Here is a 15,776-nt window from a genome sequence, read left to right as displayed (position 1 = left end):
TAATTATGAAGATTAGCTATAACACATTTTCATTAAACTGCAATTAATATTTAATTAAATGTCTGAAAACACCTAAGTATATTCTTTAAAGTATATTATTCCATTATAAGTACTCTTTTTAAAAGTATGCTGAAATGTACCTCTTTTTTACAAAGGATAGTTCACCCAGAAATGGAAATTCTGTCATCATTTACTCACCCGCATGTTAAAACTGTAAGACTCTTTTATTTCTGTGGAACATAAAATAAGATATTTTGAGAAACGTTACATTGACGATGGAAATCAATGGTAACCAAAACTGTTTGGTTCAGCATTCTTCAGAATATCTTCTGTGGTGTATTGCAGTGAATAGATGATGCCAGAATCCCAAAATTAACCATCCCCTGTGGATAAAAAATAGGCACACACACTCTCTCTCTCTCTCTCTCTCTCTCTCTCTCTCTCTCTCTCTCTCACACACACACACACACACACACACATACACACACACACACACACACACACACACAAATCCTTAGACATCCATTAATGGTCACCCACACATATAGTTTTGCATGGCATGCATCACTCACTTCCTTCAGAAATGTCAAAATCTAGTAATTTATCAATTAAAAACCAGCGTTCCACAATTTTTAATAAAGAAACCTCATTAAATGCTTTATGTATTTCAGTCCGATGACCTGTGTTCAGACCAGAGTGCTTGTAAACACACCATATAATGCCAAAGATGGATAAGTGGCGGCAGTGAGTCAGCAGGACGTTGGGTGTGTGAAGTGCGTATGATGAAAGGGTTGACTTTCCACTGCACTGTAATGGAATTTGTGCTTCAATGACTGACTCATCTGGACAAGCAAAACAGAGTGTGAGGATATGTTTACAGAAAAAGATATTATAACAACACTGACACATTATTAACAACTCTTATTATACAACTCTTAAAATAAGCATTAGCATAAGTCTCACTTAGAAAAACTTTAGAAATGTTCCTATTCAAAATTTCCAATGCCTTGGACAATCTATTAAGTTGAGGCAATGCAAGTCTTCATCTTGCACATGCTGGAGTCAGAAGAGCGTGGAATCACCGATCCCTCGATCTGCACCTGACACCCCTTATAGAGGTCAAAGGTCACACACATTCCTCCTCAGGGCGTCCTGAAGATCTCCTGAGAGCATGGGTTCCTCCGTTAGAAAACACACTGCACTTGCACTTTGAAACCGCAAGAACTACATATGTGTGACATTTGAAACACTCATCTACATACTGCATCATAGGCTTTATCCCAGAGCTACGGAGACAGCATTTTAAAGCACTCTCTCATCAGAAATGCCATTTCCAACTGCCTCATTTGAGCCAAACTGTAGACTCATAAAGAAAAATGCAATGCCAGATTGCACTGTGATGACAAATTCGTCCAAGATAGTCAACAAGGAAAGATAAATATACAGTACATACAGTACAGACCAAAAGTTTGGACACACCTTCTCATTCAAAGAGTTTTCTTTATTTTCATGACTATGAAAATTGTAGATTCACACTGAAGGCATCAAAACTATGAATTAACATATGTGGAATTATATATGGAGTTATATACAGAACAAAAAAGTGTGAAACAACTGAAAATATGTCATATTGTAGGTTCTTCAAAGTAGCCACCTTTTGCTTTGATTACTGCTTTGCACACTCTTGGCATTCTCTTGATGAGCTTCAAGAGGTAGTCACCTGAAATGGTCTTCCAACAGACTTGAAGGAGTTCTCCGAGAGATGCTTAGCACTTGTTGGCCCTTTTGCCTTCTGTCTCCGGTCCAGCTCACCCCTAAACCATCTCGACTGGGTTCAGGTCCGGTGACTGTGGAGGCCAGGTCATCTGGTGCAGCACCCCATCACTCTCCTTCTTGGTCAAATAGCCCTTGATGCCTTCAGTGTGACTCTACAATTTTCATAGTCATGAAAATAAAGAAAACTCTTTGAATGAGAAGGTGTGTCCAAACTTTTGGTCCATACTGTATGTAAATAGAATTCATTCTGTACAGAAAAGAATTCTGTGAACTTAAAAGTGACATCATTACCATCTGATTTTGTGCAGTATTGTGCAGTATTTTGTGTTTGACAACACAAAATACAAAGTATATTTTTAATGTTAATCAGATTTTTGTTCCTAACCAGCTCATGAATTATCTCAGGTATTTTTGTGTATTGTGCAATATCAATATATTTTTCCATGGTTTAATAAGCCTTATAGACCTTCTGAGATTGATGCTGAAGCTTTTTTAGGTCAGGTAGAATCTGCAGTCTTTGACCCAGTTCGTTTGCTGGCATCCTTGACTGCAATACACTGTGTTTTCCACCAACTGGCAACCCGGGCTGTCAAATATTGGGTAAATTGGCGTGTGGAATTACACAGACCAAAACAAAAAAAGACATTCTGACACTACATGCACATTTCAAATGAATAACTAGCACTGATTTTTGAAGAAACGAGTATGTGAATTAGCATGTTTCCTAAATATCTGAAAACATATTATGGTATTTGTATGCTTTATTACAGTCTAAAAACTACATACAGCACCTTAGCCAGCTGAACAGGTGTGTGTGAGTGGACACAGTTATGACCACTTCACTGTTTTGTTTTTGGTGTTTGAGACATGAAGTTGGGTCATTTGAAGTACACTCCATTGCCACTGAACAGACATGTTCAGTTTTTAAGTGCTCAGATGCCTAACCTCAGCTCACACAGGCCTTTCAAAGTACACTCCATTTGATAGCATGAGTGAAAACAGGCGCTGTTTGCTATTTTTCTCCAGAAGTCATGAGAGATTAAAAAAAAAACTCTTTGTACTCGTTTAAACTAGAGTTGTGTCTTAACCTCCCTCACACAAACCTCAAACCTCAACAAATGGTAATTGTTACAGAAATAACCCAAAGTGTTCTCTGAAAGACTTGCCATTTTGTTGCAAAAGGATGATCAAGATGGTCCAAGGGTCTGGCTATCCCTAGTACAATAGTGTTCATAATTACAAGTTGATTACTTTCACTAGGAGAAGCCAGTGGGTAAGAACTCAGTTAGTCATTCTACTGGTGAATCTGAGGTGACTTCTTATGCAGTGCTGAGCACACAGAAAACAGAGTAAACAGTGTTTTCAAAGCGGGTAAAGTGTTGGGGTTTGTGAGGCAATGCGCTCTTACACAGGCTTGGCTGTTTGCAGAGGAGCGGAGCGGAGGAAAACCACTCTGGCGGTTTCTCTTACAGAGCCCAGCCTGTTGATTTCATGAGGAAAAATGTTATCACAGAGAGCTCCAGAACTACCTGCAAACAAACAGTGCTAAGCACACATCCTCACACAGGATACTCTGAAAGCCTGCTAGTGAACATTGACCTTATGGTTCATCTTTATCAAACTATCCCAATTCACAGGGCCCAGGACAACATTTTTATGAGTGGGCCCCTTCCCTCTCCAGGCCCAATTAGTAGTCTGTCTCATAGAGGACCTTAGTGGGACCAGTACAATGTCCCCAATTACCCCTATGGTCCTGCTTGATCATTCTGACTACAGGAACAAGCAGCGATGAATATGGTAAGTACAAGAAATGCAAGAAACTGATTTATATCACCGCTATGGCACTTTTACAATCCGCAATCCCACAAGTGGTTATTTATTTCACTTAAGTGACTCACGTTCCTGCTTGACCCATCAGGTCATCTGTTTGCTCAAACGGCTTGGTGCTTACGCTAATTTAACTGAATGAAATCTGTCTGCCTGCGGAGGCTCTCAGACTTTCCCTGAGTCACCGGCCATCAAAAGACACCTTTATCCTCCGCAAAGTCAGAGCTTACCTGCTGCAATTAGGTCAACAGATATAATCACACACACACACACACACACACATTTTAAAATGCTTAATAAAGGAGCTTCACCTCACTTACATTTGTAATGGAACACTAGTGTGCTGCAGTATACAGTGAATATTGCCTATTATATTGAAACCGTTTGTGAAAAAAGTTTGTGGTGTGCAATGATAATTATTTCAAACCAAGGAGTTGTTGATGTGTTATTGTTCCCATTGATTTTTGTTGAAATGTGTTGCTGTTATAGATGGAACTGATCTGGAGTCTGTGAATTTGGAAAGCTAATTACCACCACCTACACCTTGTTGGTCTTCATATAGTCATTGAGTTACTGAAATCTTTGTCACACCGATGAAGACAACAAGCCAAGATGTCTGTTATTTCTATTTATCTCCCGTTTAAATAAAGATAATTTTCCAGAAAATTAAAAGTCCAGACCTTGAGTAATGTTTAATATAAGAAATAGGTCTTGGCACCTGTAAAAGCTCGGAGAGCAAAGTGAGTGTTGAGATTAATCCAATGAGTCGGAAATAAAAATTGTCATTTTTAGTTCTGTGTCTTTACCTTTGGGATCAAATAAATGTTTAAAAAAAAAAAGGTTGCACTGGCTGAAATAACTTATTATTGGTACTATATTCAGTGCCTGATTAGAAATCCCATATAATCCCTTTATAGTCTATTATGACGATAAAATCTATTATTTTTTGTCATATGGCAATATTGTTTATAGCCAAAGCTATAAATTGTGGCATGAATAATTTCTTGTTCTCAATTTTTATGTAAGTTACCTTAGGTTTTGCAAGATACCTGCATAGCGTTCTAGCTTAACATACCTTTGGCTAACTAAACTTCAGTTTTGACGCAAACATTTTACTTACAGCTTGTGCCAGCACAAAACCCCTTTGCATGCATGCAGTGACATATTAAGAAGAGACGTGTGCCCAAATATGGTGACCCATACTCGGAATTTGTGCTCTGCATTTAACCCATCCCAGTGCACACACACAGTAGTGAACACACACACTGTGCACACACACCAGAGCAGTGGGCAGCCATGTTCTGTGGTGCCCAGGGAGCAGGTGGGGGTTTGGTGCCTTGCTCAAGAGTCTCCCCTCAGTATTGGTATTGAGGGTGGAAGAGATCGTGGGTTATTCACTCCCCCTGCCGGACCTGATATACGAACCCGCAACCTTCAGGTTATAATTCCGACTCTCTAACCATCAGGCCACAACTGCCCCAAAAGTTGAAAGCCAGTGTCTTAGCAGAGTGCGCCACTCAGTTGACACACACACACACATGAAAAAGAGTGGACAGTTATTTTTGCGTTTGATCTTATTGCATATGCATTTGTAAGAGTTTACGTTTCAGATGCAAAATTTATGGAAGGAGATTATTTAACTGATGTGTCCCAATTTGCATACTTCTGCACTATTCTTTGTCATTTTAAGTATAAACAGTGTGGTTAATTTGTTCACACTGAAAATTCAAAAAAGTAAAAAAGGCACTTCAAATGCCAGGATGTGCAATGTTGACATAATAACCTTATATAATTCATAAACTAGTCAGTTGAGTATGTAGAACACATAGCCTTTCAAAGTATACTCCATTTAATAGTGTGCGCGAACACATGCACACTAAAATGTTTCATCCTTGTCCGTTGTCTGCACTATTTCTCTCCAGAAGTTATTTGCTGAGAGGACAGAGTATGTCTGGTTAGAAAAATCTGGCAGTGCACATAGAGTACACCTAAACTAGCTTAGCACTGCTAGCATATTAATGGCAAGCAAATATGCATACTATGCTGATGGAGAAATTTAAGCCGTGCACTGTACACATACCATAGGATGTGTAAAAACCCAAGTATACTTTGGGTACAGTCTACACTTATCATTTACACGTTTTTTATATGTATTGTGTATATAAATAGCTTCCATGCAGGGGTCCTCTGTGGACTCTTATTCAACAGAAGAACCCAACTGTTCAAGACACTGGTGTCTGCGTTCGTCACAATGGAAATGGAAGCACACTGCTCTGTTGCACATTTTGGCAAACTCAGACTAGTATAGTCACCTGGATACATGTGTATACAGAAAAAATATGTGTACTGGAGAAATACAGTAAGGGTAGTATGGCAGTATTCTTTATACATCACCCATTTGTCAAGCAACCACTCAAATCTGTCTGGCATTGTCATTTGATCACATTTCTGTTTTAACTGTGTGTTTGAAGGTCAGCAGATTTTGTGGTCAGTCCCATGTCTGTGAGCGTCTGTTCAGAACAAACACTGCCAGTCAATGACGTCTCTGGCCCGTTGTGTGCATAACGCTTTACTGCAGTTCTATTCAGCTCTGGCTAAATTCTTTCTGAGTCGTGTTTGTTTCACTCATGCTTTACCACCTGACTAAATTAGGAGACAGACTGTATTTGGAATAGCACATTGTACTACCACACTGTGCAGTTCACCAGAGCACACTGCACTCAATTTTATATCCCACAATGCAATGCGTTCAACTTCCATTTCCGGTGCTATGAATGAACTGAATTATCAAAAATGATTTTTGCATTATTTTTTTTGACTCATTATCTGATTGTGCTATAAAAATGTCAAGACATTTGTACAAAATGTAATTAAAATGCCATTAATTACATTTATGACGTGATGAGGTCATGTGATGAATGTAGTAAGATCATGTGACAGTTTAGTGTTAACTGGAGTGTGTTTGAGTGGTTTTGGCTTGCATTCAATAGATTCGCTGTGAAAGTTCACAGTTAATCCTGTTATTTCCTTTTTCACTTGCCGACAAAGGTACACAACCTTTACACTCACAATTTATAATAAATCGTTTCTGCCATTATTCTTAAATATTAAAATTGAATGTGATCTTACTACTGATTAAGATTTTGTTCTTCTGAATTTAATGTTTAAATGCTATAATAGGTGTATATTATACCGTACAGAATTCTGTTAAGTAGCAAACTAATATTCCATTCCAAACACAGGCATAATCATTTATATGATTCAGATGCACGATTAAAGGAAGCACCTGCACACTTGGGAGGAACCTCACTGACAAACACATTTCATGCTATCCATGCAGTAAAGGACCTACTCGTTTGGGTGGACGTGGCATGTCACCCAGAGTTGTAGTCAGTGTACAGTTCTGGGTCACACCTGGTGTGTGTCACAAACATTATGTTTATAGTGTCCCAGCATCTGTGAGCGGCAAGAAACAAACCATATCCTCTCCTGGACGTCAACTGTGGAAATCCCAGTGCACAGAAATCTCTCTCTCTCTCTCTCTCTCTCTCTCTCTCTCTCAGTGTTTTTGACCATTCTCTTCTACATACACTCGCTCAAAGTCTCTGTGCTAATGGAAAAACAAGTGTGCTGGGTGTGTGGAAATGAGTGTGCGGTGAGACGGGAGGTTACCAGAGACAGATGCTGGGTGTGAGAACCGACTCAGGGTGGACACCGCAGGTGTGTGTGTGTGAGTGTGTGTGTTTTTGCGCAAAAGGGCAGAGGTTTGGCTTGTTAGCATGGCCCTGTTAACCTCTGCCGGTAGATGTAGTAACTACTGTACATCATCTGGACACAAAATCTAATCTACTGTAGCTGCAAATAATGAGAGTTAGTGACATGTTGCAAAGTTAGTTATACCTGTAATTAGTAGAATGTCTAAAGTGGACTAATAAATCATAACCCTTTATTATGCTGTAGCAGAAGTGTCATCAATACAGAATTTTTTTTCTATAATACTATTCAAAATCTTGAAAACACAAAGGGCGGGTTGCAGCGTTAAGGAATAAAGGCAGTAAAGTTTAGAGATCATAAAATATATTTTTAATCTATTTTTAGTTGTTTTATTTATTTATTTATTTTATTCAAGCTAGGTTGCACCACTTCAATTTAAAAACAACAAATCAGGGATTCTAACCTGTCATTGAAATCTTAATCTATAGTTAATTTTAATTGTAGATGATTTTATTTGTTTTATTATTATTTTAATTATTGTTTGATACGCCTCACCTGTAAGTTTAAAATTAATTAATTAATTCCTAAGTGAGATTTCAATTAAAGTTTAAAGTAATGGAAAAACTGGATAAACATGAATCTATCTCAAAAGCAAATCAAAACTAGGATCAAAATGATGGTTTGAATGTAAGTTTCTTTATTTAAACCTTTGGTGCAACATAATTATTAGATAAACCGTGCTCAGTCTTTAATGGTGCATAAGGCATTTAAAAAATATATATTTTTGTTTACAAAAAAAAACATTTTAAATGCATAGTATTTTAAATGATAGTTACTGTTTTAAAACTGCTTTCTATTTTAATAGATAATTTTATTTTGTGTTGGCAAAGCCCTATTTTCAGAAGTCTAAAAAAACACCTGAAGGCCAGCAGCACTGTCTTTGCAGGTAAAACGTAATTGTAACCAAACACTAAATACTGTCTAGTTGTACATAAGTACTGATTCTTTTAAAATCATAAAAATATGAGCATCAGTTTATGTTATGTTGTTATCATAATGCACATTCGTGAATGGATTAACGGTTCAGGCAGGGAAAAAAACAAACATTTAGGGTATATTTTAATTATTTGTAAGTCTACATTGAAAATAGGAATAGACATTCAAGATAAAGTGCACTGAATCATAAAACAGCACTAAGTACTTACGGAACAGACTTTCCATTTACAGTTAAAAACCTTTGTCATGTTATTGTGGCATAAGAATTACAGTAGATCTGTTTATTTGTGTTCCAGTTACATCTCCAGCACTTTACTGATCCTAAACTAAGGCTTTATAAGGCTGGACAGACACCGCTGTGCTTTGGGTGTGGTGTGGCTAGGCTTGGCAGTTTTTGATCCAGTGATCCACATCCACTATCTGTGGAGAGATGAGTGGGAGAGACAGAAAAGAAAAGGCAGCAAAACACACACTCACAGAAATGTTATATATAAAATATTAAACTCACCCTCTCGCTGTTCCAAACCTGTATGGATTTTTTTTCTCTCCTGCTGAACACAAAAGAAGATGTTTTAAAGAATGCTGCTAACCAAACGGTTTCATGTCCCATTGGTTTCCATTGTCTAGTGTGGACACAAAAATAATATGGAAGTCGATGGGACCAGGAACGGTTTGGTAAAAACACTTCAAAATATCCTCTTTTGTGTTCCACCGAAGAGAGAAAGTCATACAGGTTTGGAACGACATGAGGGTGCGTAAATGATGCCAGTCCATCATTTTTGGGTGAACTACTGTATGCCTTTAAGTTGGTAGTGCTCTAAAACTCCAGTTACAGAACTGAGAGATTAATTCATTTAACATGGGACAGTTAGGCAGCTGTATCCAAAACATACCTATGCTCACTTTGTACGCTAGCTGTAGGAGAGGTGATGTGGGGTGGTTTTGGGAATGGGATTGGGCTTGAAGCAATTGCCCATCCACCGTGGGGTGCTGGCGCCCTCTAGTGTAGAGTTAATACCTCTCATCCCGTATCTCTTCTTCTGCTGGTTGGCCTGAAAATTAACAAACAAAAAACGACAAATGCAATTCTGCTTTGAAATACTAAGAGTGCCATAAAATTAATCAAAAAATAGATTATTTGTTTGATATACATTTTTTTTTTTTTTTTGTAAAAAGACTTGCCTAGTTACTAACCACTATAGATGGGTTGGTCATTTAACAAGATGGAAGGCAGATTAACTCTTTTATAGCAATTTAGATCTTTAGGACGAAATGCAGATGCCAAATATCAGTTAAATGCAAGTGAAAAAAAATAAAAAAAAATTTCCTTGTGACTATTAAAAGTATGCAATATATTTTAGGGTGACCATAACTTCTCTTTTTCCCAGTCAGTTTTCTGAATGGCCCAAAATGTCTGTGTTTCGGCTTTGTTTTCCTGTTGTTTTAACACTTGCTGAAGGTAATGACTGAAAAGTAGTTTGACCAATAGCAGGCAGGCATTGTACACAATCAACCAACTGTGGTGTGTGAGAACAATGCAAATACACATACATATAATGTATGAGGATTGTAGAGAGAATGTGTTCACAGGACATGTTCAGGGAAAATGAGGATTTATTGTATGTTTGATATCAAGATCTCATAAAGATGGTTTAAATAAAAGTTATATAATATACAATACTAGTTACATGGTGAATATAATCATGTTGATACAATGGAGAGATGTATTAGACTTGCCTCTTAATCTTCGGAGTGCCTTTTGTCTGTTTGGTGAGAGACACACAAGAGACAACATCCAAGGATGCCTCAGTGTCAGCAATAAAAAGTGGTCTTTCTTTAATCGGTCCCCTCTGCCTTTCTCCCATTCAGAGACATTAACAATGCTCAGAGATGAAACGTTTTCTGCTTGTATTACAAGAAACCAGAATAACAATATGGCATTACACAGACATATTTCAAATTGGCTTGGCTTGTATGTAGGTGACAAAAATACATTAAGCAAAATAAAATATCACAGATATCAATATATGTCTGATTTATATATAATACATCAATTTATTATCCAAAAATCACAGACATTCAGTTATTTCAAGTGAGAAAGTAGATGTGAATGGGTCATAAATACAATGCAAATACACCATTCAGTGTGGTGCTTGATACCTCTGGCGTAGTGTCCCAGCAGCAGGGGTGCGAACAGAGCACCCTGAAACAGTGAGCTCCATACAGATCACCAGTTACACTGGCCTTAAAGTCCCTGAGAGATTTCAAAGAAGCTCAATGAACCTGATCAGATTTTGAGTGGAAAGATTTAAAGTTATAGTTTGTCAAAAAATGAAAACATACTTTACTCACCCTCAGGCCATCCAAGGTGAGATTGTTTCTTCATCAGAACAGATTTGGATAAATGTAGCATTATGTCACTTGTTCAGCAGTCCATCATCTGCAGTGAAATGAATGGGTGCCGTCAGAATGAGAGTTCTAACACTTATAAAAACATCACAATAATCCACAAGTAGTGAATTATGTAATTGTGAATAATTACCTTTTGCTTGGATGGCTTTTCGTCCAAAACATCCATCCCGTTGTCTTCTCACATCAAATCCACAGAAAAATACATATTTGTTCAAAACTGTTTTAGAATGCTTTCGCTTAGAAACGCTGCTGGATCAGTGCATTTTTCTCTTCTGATTCAGATGAGATGACCTTTTCACTGGAGAAAGCAATATTATGGATTGAGTACTCCTATGAAGTTAAAAATGTCTTAAAGGAATACTCCACCCCAAAATAAAAATGTTGTCATTAATCGCTTACCCCATGTCGTTCCAAACCCATAAAAGCATTGTTTGTCTTCGGAACACAATTTAAGATATTTTGGATGAAAACCTGGAGGCTTGTGACTGTCACATAGACTGACAAGTAAAATACACTGTCAAGGTCCAGAAAAGTGTAAAAGACATCATCAGAATAGTCCATCTGCCGAGTTGTTTGAACTGAATTGGATTCGTTCTAAAACTCAGTGCATGATATTTGTCCATTTAAAAGCGTGTAATAAGAGCACTTTAACATAAAAGAAGTAAAAAACGAACTTGTGGCTTTGCTTGTGTGGAAAGTTTGGTTGCTCATCAGCAGAAGTTCACTTGCCTACTTTCACTTCACACGTGCTAATGCAGTGCTGTTGAGGTATTTGTTATGAAAAATATATCTGTAATACAAATCAAATAGATTCTTAAATTAAGATTACGAAACATTTCCGCCAAATTTATATATAATTTACAACAGTTGATACTACATGAATTAAATATAAACAATAATATAAAACATGAATAATATTTAGTGATGAAAGAAAAAAATTAAATAAAGAAACATCCGTAATACGAAGAATAAACCCATTCAAAAATTATATTTAATAATTAATTTTAAATGGTTTTCCTGTTATTGATATATCTAAATAGTGACAATAAGCACATTAAAATATATTTTAGATTTTCCAAATGTTTTTATTACAACGAGTGTCACTCGTTGGCTAATAACAGACATTAATGTAACTCAGCAGATACATTGCAGCATCATTGTGGCTTGCAGATAAACGTGTAGCGACACAAGTAACGTTAAATGAACAGTTAAACGTGTTAAATAACAACGAGTTGTTTTCGTTTTCCACATTTCAAGACTTTTTTTGTTTTGTTTTTGTTAGTATTAACAATACAATACAATAACATCTGTTTATGCCAGGGTTGATACACAAAATACACTACTAAAACAGGCATACAAAACATTTCAAGTCTTGAATGTTACATTTGTTTGTGCATGACGTCCTGGATCACGTGACTTCTGATCTTTTAACAGTCCATCAATGTCACTAAAATCATCTGAGCCTGTGAAGTGTTTAAATGTGAGAGAGCCAAAAACTTCTAAATCTTACACCCCACATAAGCACCACTAGTGGCCCCAAGAAACATCTGAACACTAAAAAGCATTCAAGAATGAATGTAATTGCAGTCTATAAATTAAAATCAAGTGGCATCTTCAAACACTGTTAGAGCTATTATGTACTCATTTATTTACTTATTTAAATTTGTAATCCATTTATTTATCGATCTGTCATTTTTATTATTCTATTTTTGAAATTTCATTCTATTTATTATAAATTGCATGTATTTAATTCAAATCACATTAAAAAAAATTAAAAAGCAAATTTTTCTCTTAACATTTCCACAGACACCCTGAAACGCTCTTTTCCAGACCCTGTTTGAAAACATTAAGTGTCACTTCATTTTGGGGCTACTATATTTCTTCTCTTTAGTGTCATCTGAGGTTATATCCATAAATGTAATTCTGCGTTGGCATCCACATGAGTTGTGGAGAAGGACTGTAGAAAGGTGGAGAGTCAGCTTGTTAAAGGGTTACTCCACCCAAAAATGAACATTTGGTCAATAATCACTTACTCCCATGTCGTTCCAAACCAGTAAAAGCTTTGTTCGTCTTTGGAACACAATTTAAGATATTTTGGATTAAAACCAGGAGGCTTGTGACTGTCCTATAGACTGCCAAGTAAATAACAGTGTCAAGGTCCAGAAAAGTATGAAAACCATCGTCAGAATAGTCCATCTGCCATCAGTGGTTTAACTGTAACGTTATGAAGCGACCAGAATACTTTTTGTATGAGAGTAAAACAAAAATAACTACTTTATTCAACAATTCCTGCATACAGATCAGATTGCAGGACAAATACTACAAGTTGAGACAGATCCATGGGTCAGTGGCGTACACGTTAAGTAGATTTCTGATGATGTTGCAAAAGTCATACTTTTATTAGTTTCATTCGTCGCTGCAGGTGTTCGCTGATGTTCTTCACTTAAAAGTTGAATCAAAAACGCATTCAAAGTCAATTAATGCTGCTTTCCAGGAAGATTTTTGAGCCCGTAAGTCACGACTTCAAACCACGACTCACGACTTTGTAGCGTTCCAGGCAAGTCACGCCAAACTTCCTGGGTGCAAGAAATTGTAGGTACCGTATTTTTCGGACTATAAGTCGCACCTGAGTACAAGTCGCATCAGTCCAAAAATACGTCATGATGAGGAAAAAAACATATATAAGTCGCACTGGACTATAAGTTGCATTTATTTAGAACCAAGAGAAAACATTACCGTCTACAGCCCCCAGAGGGCGCTCTATGTCTTCAGTGAAGACTACAGGAGCACTGAGCAGCATAGAGCGCCCTCTGGCGGCTGGAGACGGTAATGTTTTCTCTTGGTTCATTTCTCTTAGTTCATTTCTCTTGGTTCATGTCAAATTAATTTTGATAAATAAGTCGCACCTGAATATAAGTCGCAGGACCAGCCAAACTATGAAAAAAAGTTGACTTGTAGCCCGGAAAATACGGTAGATTATACATTTTATTGTAACGTTAGATTGTTCTCATATCGTTTTTTTCAACGTGTACCACTTGCATAAACACTGCATCCGTAGCCAGTATTATCCGTAGGGGATGCCATTGTTGTTTCTCATGCTATGTGACGTCAGGACTTCGGAACTGGAGTTCATCGATCTAGTACGAGTTCACGGATGGAAAGTCACGGGTTTGACTGCTGTTCCAGTGCACTTTCACGGGTATAAGGTTGGAAAAACACGGGTTACGGGTTGCCTGGAACATGGTATTAGATTGGCTTTAAGAGTTGAGCCTTGTTCGGAGACTCATGTGATCTCACACAAGTGAAGCAGTGACTGATTTGCTTCTTTTTTGCAATTTTAGAGCAAAGTTGGCCTCTCTCTTTGGGCTGGATCAGGCAGCAAACCAGGGGAACGAGTCTTTCCAATACACAGCACCCTAACAGCCCCGGAAGAGCTCTGCCAACTCCGGTAAGACTGCAGGAACCTTTAATTTATTTATCTTTAAGAAAATTAATCGGTGAGGTGTTAGAAACTGCATTTATAATTGACCCTTTGCAAATACCCGCACACTTTCGTTATGGTTGCCATGTCTGACAAGCCACGGCGGTCTCGTGCCACACATCATGTTCACACACAGTGAAAATACATTGCAGAGTAAAGAGGAAATTGACAATACGCTGACAGAAGAGACAGAGCAGGCTCCTTGTGAAGTGTTTTACGTGTTAAACTAGTTCCTGTGAATCTTAACTCCAGTCTTCAGTGTCACATGATCCTTCAGAAATCATTCTAATATGCTGATTTGCTGCTCAAGAAACATTTCTGATTATTATCAGTGTTGTCACTCATGTTTTTGTGGAAACCGTGGTACATTTTTTCAGAATTCCTTGATGAATAGAAAGTTCAAAGGAACAGCATTTATTTAAAATATAATTCCGAACAATGTAAATATCTTTACTATCGCTTTTGATCAATTTAATATATTATTATTATTATTTTGACATTTCATGTTTTGTTTTTACAGGACCCTCAAACCAAAAGAATGCACCTCCTCCAAACTCTCCTGCTGTTCTCTTTGCTACTGCAGTACATGCCTACAGATAGTAAGTTGGAAAAGATTTGGTATTTCATTTTTGGTGTGAAGAATAAAGCACGAAACATGTACAGATCTGTAGTGCTGCACATTTTGAACCAGTTTTTCCAAAGCAAAGTGACTGGTTATCCGTGGTAATGTAATGTTATTTTCTGTGCAGTGTTAACGGACAGTACGTGAAACAAGGCAAGCTTGGAGCTGCGGTCCTTGGAAATCATTCAACTAAAGAGGTTAGAATGATCATTTGGTTTTCTAAATGGAGGTGTTTCTTATAACATGTCTGCTCTCTTTCAGTACAAGATCCTGCTGTATGTCAGTCAACAGAAGCAGGTGACGGCCGCCAGGGTCCACAGCGGCTTCATCCTCACTGTGAGCTCTTATTCAAAAAATTCAAGTCAGACAACACTTTTTGTGTTATTTCTAGCTGTCTCTCTCACACTTTCAGGTGCAGCCCAGTAACTACTGCACTTTTTACAATGACCAGAGACAGAACTGGTCGCTGATGTTTGAATCCGAGAAAGTGGCTACAGACTTCTGTAAAGAGGTTTGTATTTGTTCTTTATCGCGTGATGTTGTCTAAAGGAGCTTCTTACGCAGTGATATAATTGTTTCAGGTTTGTCTTGCCAAAGCGAACTGCAGCGGTGCGTTAGACTCGGTCCTGATCCAGGATCTTGTTCTCGGTGAGGGTCAGGCTGTGGAGAACGGAGACTCTTTAGAAGTGGCCTACTCTGGCTGGCTACTGCAAAACAACTCCATCGGAAAGGTAAAGATGTTTTGACAATGGCTGCGTTTACATGTGCACTGTCTAAATAAAAGTCAGAGGATATAATCTGAAACATACACTAAGCAAGTTAATGTATTTACATGATACATACATAATAAGAATATGGTTGAATTCTGATAAACTATTTTTTATGAGAATTATAGAACAACATTAAGGTTCAGTTTTTAAAATAAGCCTCTTATGCTCACCAAGCCTT

The 15,776-nt window shown here is 37.5% G+C and overlaps 1 pseudogene; it reads left to right on the top strand.

Moving 5' to 3' along the window:
- Positions 1–15,776, top strand: part of LOC132114777 (FK506-binding protein 15-like) — a 43,533-nt pseudogene that overhangs the window by 5,510 nt on the left and 22,247 nt on the right.

Source organism: Carassius carassius, chromosome 34 (assembly GCF_963082965.1).
Source record: "Carassius carassius chromosome 34, fCarCar2.1, whole genome shotgun sequence".
Taxonomy (NCBI): domain Eukaryota; kingdom Metazoa; phylum Chordata; class Actinopteri; order Cypriniformes; family Cyprinidae; genus Carassius; species Carassius carassius.
Note: the sequence above shows the minus strand (reverse complement) of the source record. Positions and strands in the feature narration are given on the sequence as shown.